Here is a 14711-nt window from a genome sequence, read left to right as displayed (position 1 = left end):
ATTAAGAGGATTCCTCTTTTCTGATGTCTTTTCACTCCATTAGATGCCTCTGTCCAGCTGAGGACTAAACAGAGACCGTCAGTGACTCTTTGATGTCCTGGGAGCTTGTTTATGTTTGTTAGATAACACTAGCACAGATGGTGGAATAGAACAGCAGATTCAATGGAAGACTGAGCAAGCAACTGTGGGAGGAAGCAGACTTAAGAGTTGGGGTTCAGGAGTTCCCCCCCATTCCAAACTTGAGCAAACTATTTCACCTACAGCATAAGGATTAGGAGGTCAGAGATTTCAAGTTGGGAGGAATCTCCAAAGGTCATGTCGTCAAGTTCCCCACTTCACAAAGGAAGAAGTCGGTTTTGTGACTTGCTTAAGGTCACACAGTGCCAGGATTTCAACCTAATTCTCTTCCTATTACTCAACTGAGACAAGAAGTGTGTGGAGCCCTACAGAGCCAGCACAGACTAATATTTCTTAAGTGGGGATAGAGAAAGTTAAGGGTTTTGTAAACTGTTCAGGAGAGCTCTGTCATGCCTTCCTCCCCTGGCCCCTGACCAAGATATATACTAACTTACATTTGTATAATACTCTGCAAAGTACTTTCCCATTTTCTTTTTCTCTTTCCAACCATTCTATGAGGTAGGAAAGGTGGGCCTTTTTGCCATTTTATGGATAAGAATATCAGTTCTCAATCTTTTTGGTCTCAGGACTCTTTAATACTCTTAAAAATTACTGAGGACTCCTATCTATCAATATTTACTATATTAGAAATTAATATTCATATTAGAAGTCTTTGTTAAGGTTAAATGACTTGCCTAAGGTCACCCAGCCAGTGAGACCAACCAGACCTGAAAACCAGATCTCCTAACTCCAAGTCCAGCACTCTTTCCCTTATCCTACATGTCATAAACTGCTGGTCTCTTCCTCTGTCACAGTTCCTGGTTGCAGAGGAGTAACTAAATATTTCTGCACACTGTGTGAGTTCTAAGTATGTCTTCCATCCTATCCCACCCCTGAACCATGTCCAAATTTGCCAAACCAAACCACAGGAAAACAACTCTTTCTCCACATCTATCATCAGGATTCTTTTCCATTAGACCAGGGTGGGAATCACAGGACCTAGGTTTTTAACCTTGACTTGCTGGGTGATCCTGGACAAATCACTGTAACCCCTCTGGGTCACAGTGAGGCCATCTATGAAACAGTAACCCTAGCCTCCCTACTTTAAGACATTAAAGCACAAAGCACAAAGGAAGTTATTATTTATGCAGTCCTATGTTGGTCTGTTACACTTACTAGCTATGTGACTATGCTGGGGAAAAAAGCAGCATAACCCACTTTGTATTTTTTAGGGTAAGGTACGGTGGGTTAGGAATAACATTAGGGACTTTTCTGCCTAAATACGTGATAGCCCAAAAGCTTTAATAGCTTAAAATTTCATGAAGACTTTTAGAAAATTCTGTATAATATGGATCTGGTCACTTTATCTGAGGAACACATAGACATCCATAAGATGATGTTTCTATGTGATCGTATGGCTCAATTACACAAAGCTGCCTAGCCTGTCCTAGAAATTGCCATCCCAACCAACAATGAAATAAAGAAAAACTGGGGCTGGAGATGACAGCGAGGAGGTAAAATTTCAAAGTAAAGCTTCTTGCTGATGAAAGATGGGTAGCTGGTACATTTTGGAGTCTCTCTTAGCCATAGATGACAGATCTAATCTTTATTAGATGATAAAGGTGGCTCCCCCATTCCACTGTTGCTTTCTAGCAAGAAATAGTGTGTGTGTGCTTATGTGCACATAAACATAAACAGAGTGTATACACACGTATGCATATGTTATAACCTTAAAACTTGAAATTGAGCTCTGGTTTTTCAATTTATTATTCCTTTTGCTCCATATAATTTAAAGGAAAAAATGTGCTTGTTAATCTTTCCATTTGGGAATCATGCAAAGGAAATAGAAGGGAAGACCAGCCACAGTGTGTGTGTGTGTGTGTGTGTGTGTGTGTGTGTGTGTGTGTGTGTGTGTGAGACTCCCCTCCCACCCACCACAAGTATAATGTTTTCATCTTGTACAGCCTTTACATATTTTATTTTCCTCATAAGACTTGAGGCTTTCCACTCTTGAGGATTCTGGAACAATTTGGTTTGGGAGCAGTGGGAAAGGGATTTGAAAGAACAAAAATTTTAAATGACATTAGATTACACCAATACAACGCTATTCCAAAATAGCACTTCTCAAAGTGTGGTCCAGGGTTCCCTGGGAGTCCCCAAGACCCTTTCAAAGGGTCGGTGAGATCAAAACTATTTTCACAATAACATACCTTTAATTTGAAGCATTAATATTAATTTAAATATGGTAAATATCGGTAGATATAACCCACATAAACAAAAGTTCTTTGGGGAGTTTGAAATAAGTTTAAACAGTTTATAAAGGGGCAAAGTCTGAGAACCACTACTCCAGAGAATTGGTTCTCCAAATTTTTCCATCAGTGGGCAAAAGATGTTACATAATATGGCTCCAAGTCCTCAAAATTTCTGAGAAGGGCACCACCATCCTTCCACTCACCCAACGACTCTTCTTTACCTTCCATATTCAATCAGTTGTCCATTCTTATCAAATCTAGAATTCCTTTCTTTATCCTCCCATTGTCAACACTCTCATTCATCCCACCCCCCCATCAGGACCATTTCCATAGCCTTCTACTTGGTCTCCCCACCTCTAGTCTCTCCCCTTTGTGCCATCCTCCACTTAGCTGCCAAAATGATTTTCCTAATGCAAAGGTCTGACCATGTCACTACTCAGCTTGAAAAACTTCAGCCCGTTCCTGTTGCCTCTAGCATAAAACACAAACCTGTCTGTTTGGCATTTAAAGCTCTTTACAATCTGGCTCCAGTCAGTGTTTCCAGATTGAGACCACATTACTACCTCTCACAGGTGTTGTTTTCACCAAACTGACTTGCTGCTATACATAACATTCCTATCTCTGTGCCTTTGCACAGGCTATGTACCGAGCCTGCAGCGCCCTCCCTCCTCACCTCTGCCTTTTGGGTATTCCTAACTCCCCGCAAGGCTCAGCTCAGGGGCCCTTCACACATTCTACCTCTCCTTCCTCATCTCCTCCACTGCTGCCTCTTCCTCCTTAGAAATCTTTTTGTGTACTTAGTTGTTATCTATCTGTATGCACTGTATGTGTATGCCCAGGGCCAGGCACATAAATGCTTAATAAATGTTTGCTGACTGATGACTGCTTGTTTCCTTGAGGTCAGGGACTCTCCTTATCTTTGTCTGGTTCATAGACGGCATTTAATGTTATTAAATATGGAAAAAACGCACTGTTTTCAAAGAGACGCCACTGAGAATGGGGATAAAGATATCATTGATTTACATCAGAGATAAAAGCCCAGCCACTGTCTTAGGTCCAGACAGTTAGGGCCAGCATTACCTCAAGGCAAACTAGGCAGCTGTCTATCAAGCAAAGAAGATAATCACAGTGATGTAAAGTTCTTTATGAAAGGTAAAGCACTATATGAGCATGAGCTATTATTATTAAAATCTAGTACGACTGGGAAAGTAGCAGGAAGGCCTTTCCCTCCCCAGCTGGGCTCCTGAGGTACCCACAATTCCACAGTTGAAGGTTCACTGTTTTGGATTAAAGGAGCAGTTCTCAGACACTTGGACCCCAGTAGGGTTCTGTGGAGTTAATGCAAGAGATGTAAAAATACATAAGACCATGAAGCACTATCATCTTGATTTTAATTAGGAATCTTTGGAAGGATACTGATAAACTAGGGAAGTCCAAAGGAGGTTACTTGGGATAATAAAGGGTATCCTATGGTTTGTGTCTTACAAAGATCAGTGCTAGGAACTGGGGACGGGCAGCCTGGAAGAAAGGGGGAACCGGGCAGTTGTCTCCTTCAATAGGAATGAGAAAGGTTCCGTTTGGCTCCAGCAAACAGAACCAGGAAACAAGAGATATCTTGCTGTAAGAGACAGATCTAATCTCAAAAAACTTCAATAGTAAAATGAGCTGCTTCAAAGGGTCATCATTTCCCTTTCACTAGAGGGCTCCAAAAGGCTGATTGCCCCTTTGAAGGAGATGTTGTAAAGGGGGCTCCTTTTCAGGAATGAGTTGGATTAGATGGCCACTGATGTCCTTTCCAACTCTGAAAATGTACAATGGGGGTTGGGTCAGTTTTTAGTTACTGAAGCTTTATTTGGGCTCAATTAGGAAAAGATTCTTTAGAACAAATCTGTAAACTGGGCATGATGGGTAATGCCTGCAATTCCAGCTGCCAGGGAAAGCTGAGGCTGGTGGGTCTCTTAAATTTGGGAGTTCGGCAAAAGGTCCAGAATATCAAAGGGACTAATGAAAAGAAATGCTTGGGAAGGTGGCCTACCACTACCTGACCTCAAATTGTACTATAAGGCAGCAATTATCAAAACCACTTGGTACCAGCTAAGAAACAGAGAGGTAGACAAGTGGAATAGACTTGGCACTCAAGACACAGTAGGCAAGGAATATAGCAACCTCCTGTTTGATAAAACCAAGGACCCCAGCTTCTGGGATAAGAACTCACTGTTCGACAAAAATTGCTGGGAAAACTGGCTAACAGTGTGGTAGAAATTAGGCATAGACACATGCCTGACATCGTACGCAAGAATAAAGTCCAAATGGGTTCATGATTTAGGTATAAAGATTGATACCATGAATAAACTGGAAGAGCAAGGAATAGTGTATTTATCAGATTTATGGAGAAGGGAAGAATTTTTTACTAAAGAAGAGATAGAAAGCATTATGAAATGCAAGATGGATAATTTTGATTACATTAAACTGAGAAGTTTTTGCACAACCAAACCCAATGCAACCAAAATTCGGAGGGGTGTAGTAAATTGGGAAAGAATTTTTACGGCTAAGCTCGGGGATAAAGGCCTCATTTCTAGAATATATAGAGAACTGACTCAAGTATAACTATACAAGTCATTCCCCAATTGATAAATGGTCAAAGGATATGAATAGGCAATTTTCAGAGGAAGAAATTAAAGATATCTATAATCATATGAAAAAATGCTCTAAATCACTATTGATTAGAGAGATGCAAATCAAAACAACTCTGAGGTACCACATCACACCTATAAGATTGGCAAACATGACAGAACAAGAAAATGATAAATGCTGGAGAGGATGTGGGAGAGTTGGAACACTAATTCATTGTTGGTGGAACTGTGAGCTCATCCAACCATTCTGGAGAGCAATTTGGAACTATGCCCAAAGGGCTACAAAAATGTGCATACCCTTTGACCCAGCACTATCGCTACTAGGACTGTATCCCCAAGAGATCATAAAAATGGGAAAGGGTCCCACATGTACAAAAATATTTATAGCAACTCTCTTTGTAGTTGCCAAAAACTGGAAGTCAAGGAGATGCCCATCAATTGGGGAATGGCTGAATAAATTATGGCATATGAATGTAATGGAGTACTATTGCACCATAAGAAATGATGAACAAGAAGACTTCAGGGAGGCCTGGAAGGACTTATATGATCTGATGCTGAGTGAAAGGAGCAGAACCAGGAGATATTTGTGCATAGCAACGACCACAGTGTGCGAGAGTTTTTTCTGGTAGACTTGGAATTTTGTAATAATGCAAGAACTTATTAAAAAAAAAAATCCCAATGGTGGTTTTCTAAGGTAAAATGCCTTCCACACTCAGAGAAAGAAATATGCAAGGCATTTGAAGAATGTAGCAGATCATGTTTGTGTGTGTTTTTGTGTATCATGTTTTGATTTGTTATATGATCTCTTCCATTTATTTTAGTTCGACTACATAGTATGACTACAGTGAAAACGTACTCAATAGGAAAGTATATGTAGAACCTATACAGAATTGTATGCAGTCGTGGGGAGGGAGGGGGGTAGTGGGGGGGGTAGATGTGGGGGGATAAAATCTTAATTTTATGGCAGTGATTGTAAAACGTTAAAAAAAATAATAATTAAATTAAATTTAAAAAAAAATTTGGGAGTTCTGAGCTTCAGAGGACTAACTTGATTGGGTATCTGCCCTAAGTTTGGCCTTAATGTAGTGGAGCCCAGGGAGCAGGGGGGCCACCAGACTCCCAAAGAATGAGGGAATGACTCATGTCAGAAACAGAACAAGTCAAAACTCCCACGCTAAACAGAGTGGGGCCATCTTGTCAGTTCTAGTCTTGTCCAAAAAGGAAGATCCAATCTTTTAAATGAATGAATGATTAAATGAACAAACCAACAAACAAATGAAAAACAGGTCCTTATATAAAAGCACTTAGCTGCCTTTTGTCTTCATATTTATTATAAGTACTAGAACTTTTGGGGAAAATTAGGAAGTACTTAATGTTTTTTTTCCCATGGCATATGTTTGGGAAAGTGGATGTTCTACACTTGTTGCTTCGAAATGTAAATAATGAAACTAGCTGAATGTGAAATCAGATCAAGGGTTGAAACTTTCAGGGCATCCACCAGACTTCCTTTCTCTGAAAGGTACAAAACAGCACTAGCTATCCCATTAAATGACTCAGTATAATAAAGCAAACATACTTTCACAGGCTGAATAAATAATGTATCTCAAACTAAATATTATTATTTTTTGAACTGTACGAAGATTATAATTAATGAAATACAAAGCCATGTAAAATTATGACTGAATTCATAGTAACTTTGGATGCCACATATTTTCATAATAATAGATACTAAAGGCACTATAGGGGAGGAGTCCTTGTTAAAATGAGGTCCTTATACTGAAAAGACTAGGAACCAATGACTTAATGAGGTACTTCTCCCACCCACCCTCACCCCTCCAGTTAAAATGCAAACCTTCTTGGAAGGTGTAACGTATTAATGGAGCACATCATTTATACTTTTTAAATGAATTATATTGTCAGAATTTCTGCACTTTGATAAAAGCTTAGATACAAATGATGGAAGTTTTGGTGGGAGGCAGAGGGGAAAGGTCGAGGTGATAAAGCATCCAAGGAAGACAGGTCACCATGAATGCCAGGAGGGAAAAGCACTGAAAGGTGAGAGGGAATTGGAAAACAAACTCAGCTTGCTTCACAGTTTTGCCTAAGACCGTCTTTGTCCATGTCAGGTCCATATGAAACCAGCGCAGTGGAAGCAGTCTCAGAGACTCACATTTTAAGAACTGCTGCCCTGAAGCACCTTCTGCATACATGTTTACCACTGCCCACCTGATTTGAACTGTGAGGTTGGGAGCTCACTTAAAAACCAATCTCATGGTAGGGTAGATGTCAGATTTGCTCATTTTAGTTGCCAAAGCTTCTGATGCCAAGTATCTAAAACTTCTTTGTGCTTTTTTCTTTAGCTAATAGTAGAAAAGATCTGTACTGTAGGAACCTGGCAGAGATTTGATCTTGAACTCACTGTTGGGTGTCTCATTCAAACACCCAATAGTCAAATGAATGAGAACTATAAACTCATCTAGAAGTGGGGCTCTGGGTAAGGGGAGGAGGGGGAGGCCAGCACATCAGTGAACGGGTTTTGTTTGTTAAAATGTTCTGATAGCTCTATTTCAACGAAACTAGTTTTCTTTTTATTTTTTCTACTTCTATTTATTTTTTCTCTTTATTTTGTGAATTTAAAAACATTATTCTGAGAAGGGGCTTATAAGCATTATGAGACAGTACCCCAGAGGTCCATGACGTATAAAACATTAAGGACTCCTAATCTAAGTTCTAAGTCCTATCTCTGTATTAATTTAGGCTTTCAGCAAATAAAGTGCCCAGACTGCATCATTTTGGTGTTCAAACTTGGCAGAATCCTGTGGGGAGTTTGGCCCTTTCATTATTCTGCAAGTATAAGCCATAAGCACTTGCAAAACCCACTTCTGTCACTTGGGTTTTTGGCAAGTCACTTAACTTCACTGGACCTCAGTTTCTTTATCTGTAAAATGAAGGGGTTGGACAAAATGGCCTCTGAAGGCTCTTCCAACTTTAAATCTATTATCCTACAAAATGTATGTATGTACACACACACGCACGCACACACACAGAGTGTATTTAGCCCGTTTGGGGATCGAAAACCATAGCTTGGTTGTGCTGACTTACCAGATGTTAGGATGCTATCTTGAGTCTCCCAGTCTGGGTTCTATTCTCTCGTCTTTGCTTCTAGATGTGGACTCTAGATCCGTGTCCCTGCCACATAACCCTAGACTACACACCTGCTTGACACTGATCCGAGCTTTCTAATCTATTCCATATCTTGCCTGTTGTCAGTCCTCTTTAGGTTTGACAGACGTATTGTGGAAGGGAGAGGGTAGTTTGGAAGGTAGTGACAACTGGTCAATCTGCTTCTTCATCTCCAAAATGGCAATATAAACAGTACCTACCTCCCAGGATTATGGTAAGCATATATGTGTGTGTATATATTTATGTGCGCGCACACACACACACAGCTGGGTGGCTCAATGGACTGAAGGCTGGTCCTGGAGTCAGGAAGACTTGAGTTCAAATCCCGTCTTAGACACTTTCTAGCTGTGTGACTCTAAACAAGTCACTTAACCTCTATTTGCCTCAGTACACTGAAAAAGGAAATGGCAAACTACCGCACTATCTTTCTAAGAAAACCCCACAGACAGAATTGATGCAATATGATGCACAAAGTCATTAAGAGTTGGATACAACTCAATGGCAACTATTTTTATATATGTATACACACATATAGACACATAGGCATTTACATGTAAAGATATATGGATATATAAAGTATATCAATTTATAACATATTAAGAGATACTATAAAGTACTTTGCAAATTTTAAAAACCATATTATCGTTATTACTATCAAAGGCATAACTTTCATTATCACCAAATCCCTCTGTTATTCTCTGTATTCAATTAAACAAACATTTATTACGTATCTATTGTATGTCAAACATGGATGCAAAGATCCAAAAGAAATGGGTTTTGCCTCTAAGGAGCCTGCATTCTACTGTAGGACCTCTGGAAGCTCCACCCATACATGTCCCCTCCTTCCCAAACACCCATAGCACAGGGAGTACACAGCCACAGGAATAAAATGAAAAATGCCCAGGGTCACCAGATCCATCCACATGCTCTGCTCTGTCTTGTCTTACCTCTCTGGATTAATAACACTGCCTTGTTGTGCTAACACCTGTTCCCCCATGTTGCCCTAAAACCTGAGATGCTAGCCTCAGTTTACTCTCTGGATTTGTGGTACTTGCCATCATGCCAGTGTTTGTAACTAGCACACCATCTTCCTCCAAGCTCAGGCCCTGTCTTGTATTTTGAACTTAGGCTATGTCCTTGCTGATCTGCCCTAACTTCCATTTCTAGTTCCTCCTGACCTACCTTCTCCTGTTGCTTGTGAACCAGTACTGATGCTCAACCCCCTGCTAGCAATCAATGCTAACAATGAACTGCAGTATTATACAATCTGTCTTTTACAAAGGGTCATGGAAATAATAATCATCTGGTTGGAAAGTTTATCTTCAATGCAACAAACACATATTAAAAGCCTACTATGTGCAAGGCACTGTTCTAGGTAATTGGGATACAAAGGCAAAAACCAAACAGTACTTACTGTCACAGCACTTACATTTTATTGAGAGATAGAATGTATAGACAGATAAGTAGAAAATTTTTAAAAAACAAGCTGGACTTTAATTCATTTGGAAGTTTCTGGTTATAAACAACTTTTATCAGTACATATCAATATCTTCTATGCAACTTACAGTCTTAAGAGAGGTATGTAGGGCATGTCGAGGTTAAATGACTTGACCAGGGTCATGAAGGAGCTATGTATCGGAGGTAAGACTTGAACCCTGGTCTTCAAAACTATAATATGGTCTGAGCTCTTCATCTGCTGTAACACATTGCCTCACCTATATAAATTTATACAAAATAATTTCAAGAACACAGCAATAATAACTGGGGTGAGGGGGAAGAGACCAGTAAAGGCCCAGTGTAAGAGGGGACTCAAGCAGTGCAAAAATTTCAGAAGAATGGCTGATTAGGGCTGTATATATAGATTTTGGAGTCATTTGTTTAGAGATGTTTTGACGTATAGTGAAGGGGAGATGAGGAAGTTCACGACAAATGGTCTCCATTTTCTTAGCAGAGAGAGGTCAATGACTGGTGTGGGAGGCATGAGAATAAAAGTTTGAAAAAATAATTAGGGAGACCAGAATAGCAGTAATCAAGAAAAAACAAAAAGATATTTTGCAGTAGTGAGCCCAGTTGAGTAGTAGAGCCCAGCTGAGAGAACAAATTTGTAGTGGGACTACTTTCACCAAGTCATTTCACTTCTCTATCTCAATTTTCTTATCTGTAAAATGAGGGGGTTGGTCTCTGAGGTCTCCTTGTGCTTTAAATTCCAAGATTTAGATTCCCAAAGCATTGGAGAAGATGGATGGTGGGGATGATCCAAGATTGAAATTTGGCAGGGCATGATGGGTAGTAGAGAATCAAGGGTGCAAAATGTAATAAACTCTGACGGATTAGTCAATTTATAAGGTCAAAACTATGAAGGGAGAAAAGTGAGGCCAGAGCAAAGATGAGGGCCTGGAGGTCAGTGTGAGAATGAAAGTATCTATTATGTCATTGGACCCTTTTAAAAAGATCTATGTGCCAAAGTCCTACTTTACTTTATCTCTGTGAAGACTTTTTTTTCATGCAAAGTAATTTTCATATTTTTGCTGTTGAAAATTAAAAATTCCAAAACCACTATCCTTTTTAAGTCAATGGCCAAAAACTCTAGACCCACATTTGTTGCCTAAATATCACAAAATCTCTTGGACTCCAGTGCTTGAAAGTATCCCATCTATTTCCTTGATATGGATCCCATTCTATTTTGTCCTTACCAGCACACTTGTAATCTAAAAAACAATCTCAATCCTTCTGTTATTTAAAATTTGTATTTCCCAAAGTGTAAGAGGCTAGTCTCCCCACTTCTTTAGTTTGTTCATGACCCCTTTTCTAAGTAAAGTCTCTGGTTAGCCATAACTTTCAAGATTCTGCTCTCTCCATCCAACAGGACCCAGCCCCAAAGCAGTCTTCAGCCTAGCACCGAAGTATGTGACATTTTCGGCTGATGCGTAAAAGGACATTCATTCTTTTACATTTCACCTCTTCATCTTAGAATTCTTAATTTAAGAACTTCTTAGGGCCCAGTTTGTTTTCATCACTGTAGCCTTTATACACAAAAAAGTACAGGGCTTTTGTACCAAAAAAAAAACAACCCACTTAACTGCTTGTGGTACTTCACCTCAGTGACAATAAAAGGTTCAAGGGCTGCGTAACAAAAATCCTAAAAAAGACACTACCTACTATAGGCACTTCACTGATGTAGGTCACTCATTATTACAAAGAATCACTTAAATTATAGCCCTGAAACAGAACTAAAGGGTGTTAGAAGGGAGTTAGCAGGTTATTCTTTTTCTCCACCCTTCTTACAAAGGAGAAGCTCCTGAACTGTTTTCCTCCTCAAAGAGAATATACTGCCCAGCTTCTTCACAAATGCCCACAGCTGAGCTGTGGCTACTCATGATGCCACTGCTCTGCCAAGGTCCCAGCAATGCTCAGAACTCAGTTCTGAGGAAATCTCAATATTATATCCTATGTCACTTTGTCAGGTTCACCTTTCCTAATCTTACCCATCTCTACATCACCCTGGGAATAAGAGAAAAACAGAAACATAAAGGGAAACAATTTCTCGTTTCCACTTTGAAAAGCCCTGCTCTCTCAAGAATCAAACCACCCAAACCCCTGGCACAGGTGCTGGGGGAATGGATGCTCACTGATCTCCCTTTCTTCGTCACCTTCCGATTTCAGGAGCATCAGCCCTTCCTCCCAGTCCCCTTCCTTCTACCTCAGGTGGGGAAGGAAAGTCCCTTTTCACCTCCCTCTGGTTCCAAAGAGGTTGTTGGTGCCTGTGGAACAGCTGGCTTCCCTAGTGCACGTTAAAAATCACTCAGTCTAGCCCTGGTGACCAAAAGAAGGTGCATGATTGCTTTGCCGTCCCAAGGGGCAAACTGAGTCCACTGCGACCCTGGCTTTATCTTTACACACAGACACACCCCAACTCAGCACTTGGACATGGACATACACCCCCCACACACACACACATGCACACCACACACATGCACACCACACACATATACTCACACCCACACCACACACACGCACATCACACACACTCACACATGCACATCACACACACCACACACACCACACCCACACTCACCACACACCACACCCACACACACCACATACACACACCCCACAGACACACTCACACGCACACCACACGCACTACATACACTCACACACATACACACACATCACACACCCCAAGACACACACTCACATGCACACCACACTCACACACACTACATACACACACATATCATACACACACCACACCACACACGTGCACATACATACCACACACATGCAGACCACACATACGCACACCACACTCACACACACCACATACACTCACACACGCACACCACACACACCACACACTTGCATGCACACACCACACACATGCACACCACATGCACTTCACACACATACACACACCACACTCATACACACACATACACACACACCACACACACTCACGCACACCACACACATACCACACACTCACACACACGCACACCACACTCACACACATGCACACACATGCATGCCACACACTACACACACTAACACGCACACCACACATACACTCACACCACACACAGACCACATTCACACACACACGCATACCACATACCGCATACCACACACCACACACATGCACACCACACTCACACACATGCACACACATGCATGCCACACACTACACACACTAACATGCACACCACACATGCACACACATGCATGCCACACACTACACACACTAACACGCACACCACACATACACTCACACCACGCACAGACCACACTCACACACACACACATACCACATACCGCATACCACACACCACACACACGCACACCACACATGCACTCACACCACACTCACACACACTACACACACTCACACGCACACCACACACACGCACACCACACGTACACTCACACACACATGCACACCACACTCACACACATGCACACACATGCATACCACACACCACACACACTCACACGCACACCACACACGCACACCACACATGCACTCACACCACACTCACACACACTCACACGCACACCACACACGCACTCACACCACACTCACACACACTACACACACTCACACGCACACCACACACACGCACACCACACGTACACTCACACCACACTCACACTCACACACACACGCGTCTTCTCCAGCCGTCCATCCCGCAGCAGCCCCCCGAGCTGCGCCCACTCCCGCTCCTCCAGGCCAGCTTGGCCATTTCCTCCCCCACTCCCCACCCCCATTCCCCTCCGCCCCTCCCGGGGTCCCCCGGCTCCGCTCCGCAGCCAAGGACGAGCCCGCGGGGCTCGAGCCTAGGGCGGGGACCGCAGCTCCGCGGCTCCCCACTCACCTCGCTCGCTGCCGGGGCCCCCAGCCCGGCTCCTCGCCGCCCGCGGTTCATCCCGGGGGCGTCCAGCCCGGAGCCAGCGGCGGGCGGGGCGGGGGAGGCGGAGGCAGCCGCGCCGGGCTGCATGGCTCCCCGACCCTCCGCCCTTTTGTTACCGGAGGCTCTCACGAGGCTCGGGAGATCGCTCCTGCCCCGCTCCCCGGCCCGCTGCCCCACCGGCCCGTCCTCACTCACGGCCGCGGGCCTCGCCGCCCGTGCGGCCGGGCCATTCCCCCGCTCCCGAGGACCTTCCTGGCCTGCGGCCGGGTGGGCTCCTTTTCTCCTCCGGCTCGGGAGCGCTCCCGGGTGTTCCCCCTCCTCTCTCTTTTCCTCTTCTTTCCCGACTTGGGGACTATCTCTCGTGACGTTCCTCCCAGCCCTCCCCTCTCTCCTCCCCCTGCTCCCCCTCCCCTCCGTCTCCCTTCCCACCCTCGCCTAGCCTGACCCATCCTGACTCCTTTCCAGTGAGCTAATCTCGAGCTGGCCCAGGAGCAGACCCGGTTACCACGGCAACGCGGCTCTCCGAATACTGGCGGGCCTCGGAGGAGCTGCGGTGAACAGGCCCTTCGGCTCCGCTGCCTCCTCCGCGAGTTAACTCTTTCCCCGCCGCCAGCCGGCAGATGACAAGCTCCGGCCGGGCAAGCCAGCGAGCGGGCGCCGCGCCGGGACCCGCCGTGCCCGGACCAGCCGTGCTGGGACCCTCCGTGCCCGGACCCGCCGAGCCCGGACCAGCCGAGCCGGGAGCCGCCGAGCCGGGACCCGCCGTGCCCTGACCAGCCGCGCCGGGACCCGCCGTGCCCGGACCAGCCGTGCTGGGACCCTCCGTGCCCGGACCCGCCGAGCCCGGACCAGCCGAGCCGGGAGCCGCCGAGCCGGGACCCGCCGTGCCCTGACCAGCCGTGCCGGGACCAGCCGTGCCGGGACCAGCCGAGCCGGGACCCGCCGTGCCCTGACCAGCCGTGCCCGGACCAGCCGAGCCGGGACCAGCCGAGCCGGGAGCCGCCGAGCCGGGAGCCGCCGTGCCCTGACCATCCGTGCCCGGACCCGCCGAGCCGGGACCAGCCGAGCCGGGACCAGCCGAGCCGGGACCCGCCGAGCCCGGACCAGCCGAGCCGGGA

General features: G+C 44.5%; 1 protein-coding gene across 1 annotated transcript in view; it reads right to left on the bottom strand.

Annotated features, from left to right (window-relative positions):
* The window catches only part of DENND2A (DENN domain containing 2A), a 127109-nt gene extending 113158 nt beyond the window's left edge, over positions 1-13951 (bottom strand). The window contains exon 1 of the mRNA XM_072652567.1: positions 13558-13951. The gene's annotated coding sequence lies outside the window, so the exon portion shown is untranslated. The remainder of the gene's footprint in view (positions 1-13557) is intronic.
* Positions 13952-14711: the final 760 nt, after the last annotated feature.

The sequence above is a fragment of the Notamacropus eugenii genome, chromosome 3 (assembly GCF_028372415.1).
Source record: "Notamacropus eugenii isolate mMacEug1 chromosome 3, mMacEug1.pri_v2, whole genome shotgun sequence".
NCBI lineage: Eukaryota > Metazoa > Chordata > Mammalia > Diprotodontia > Macropodidae > Notamacropus > Notamacropus eugenii.
The sequence above is the reverse complement of the archived record's forward strand: the minus strand, read 5'-3'. Positions and strand labels throughout refer to the sequence as shown.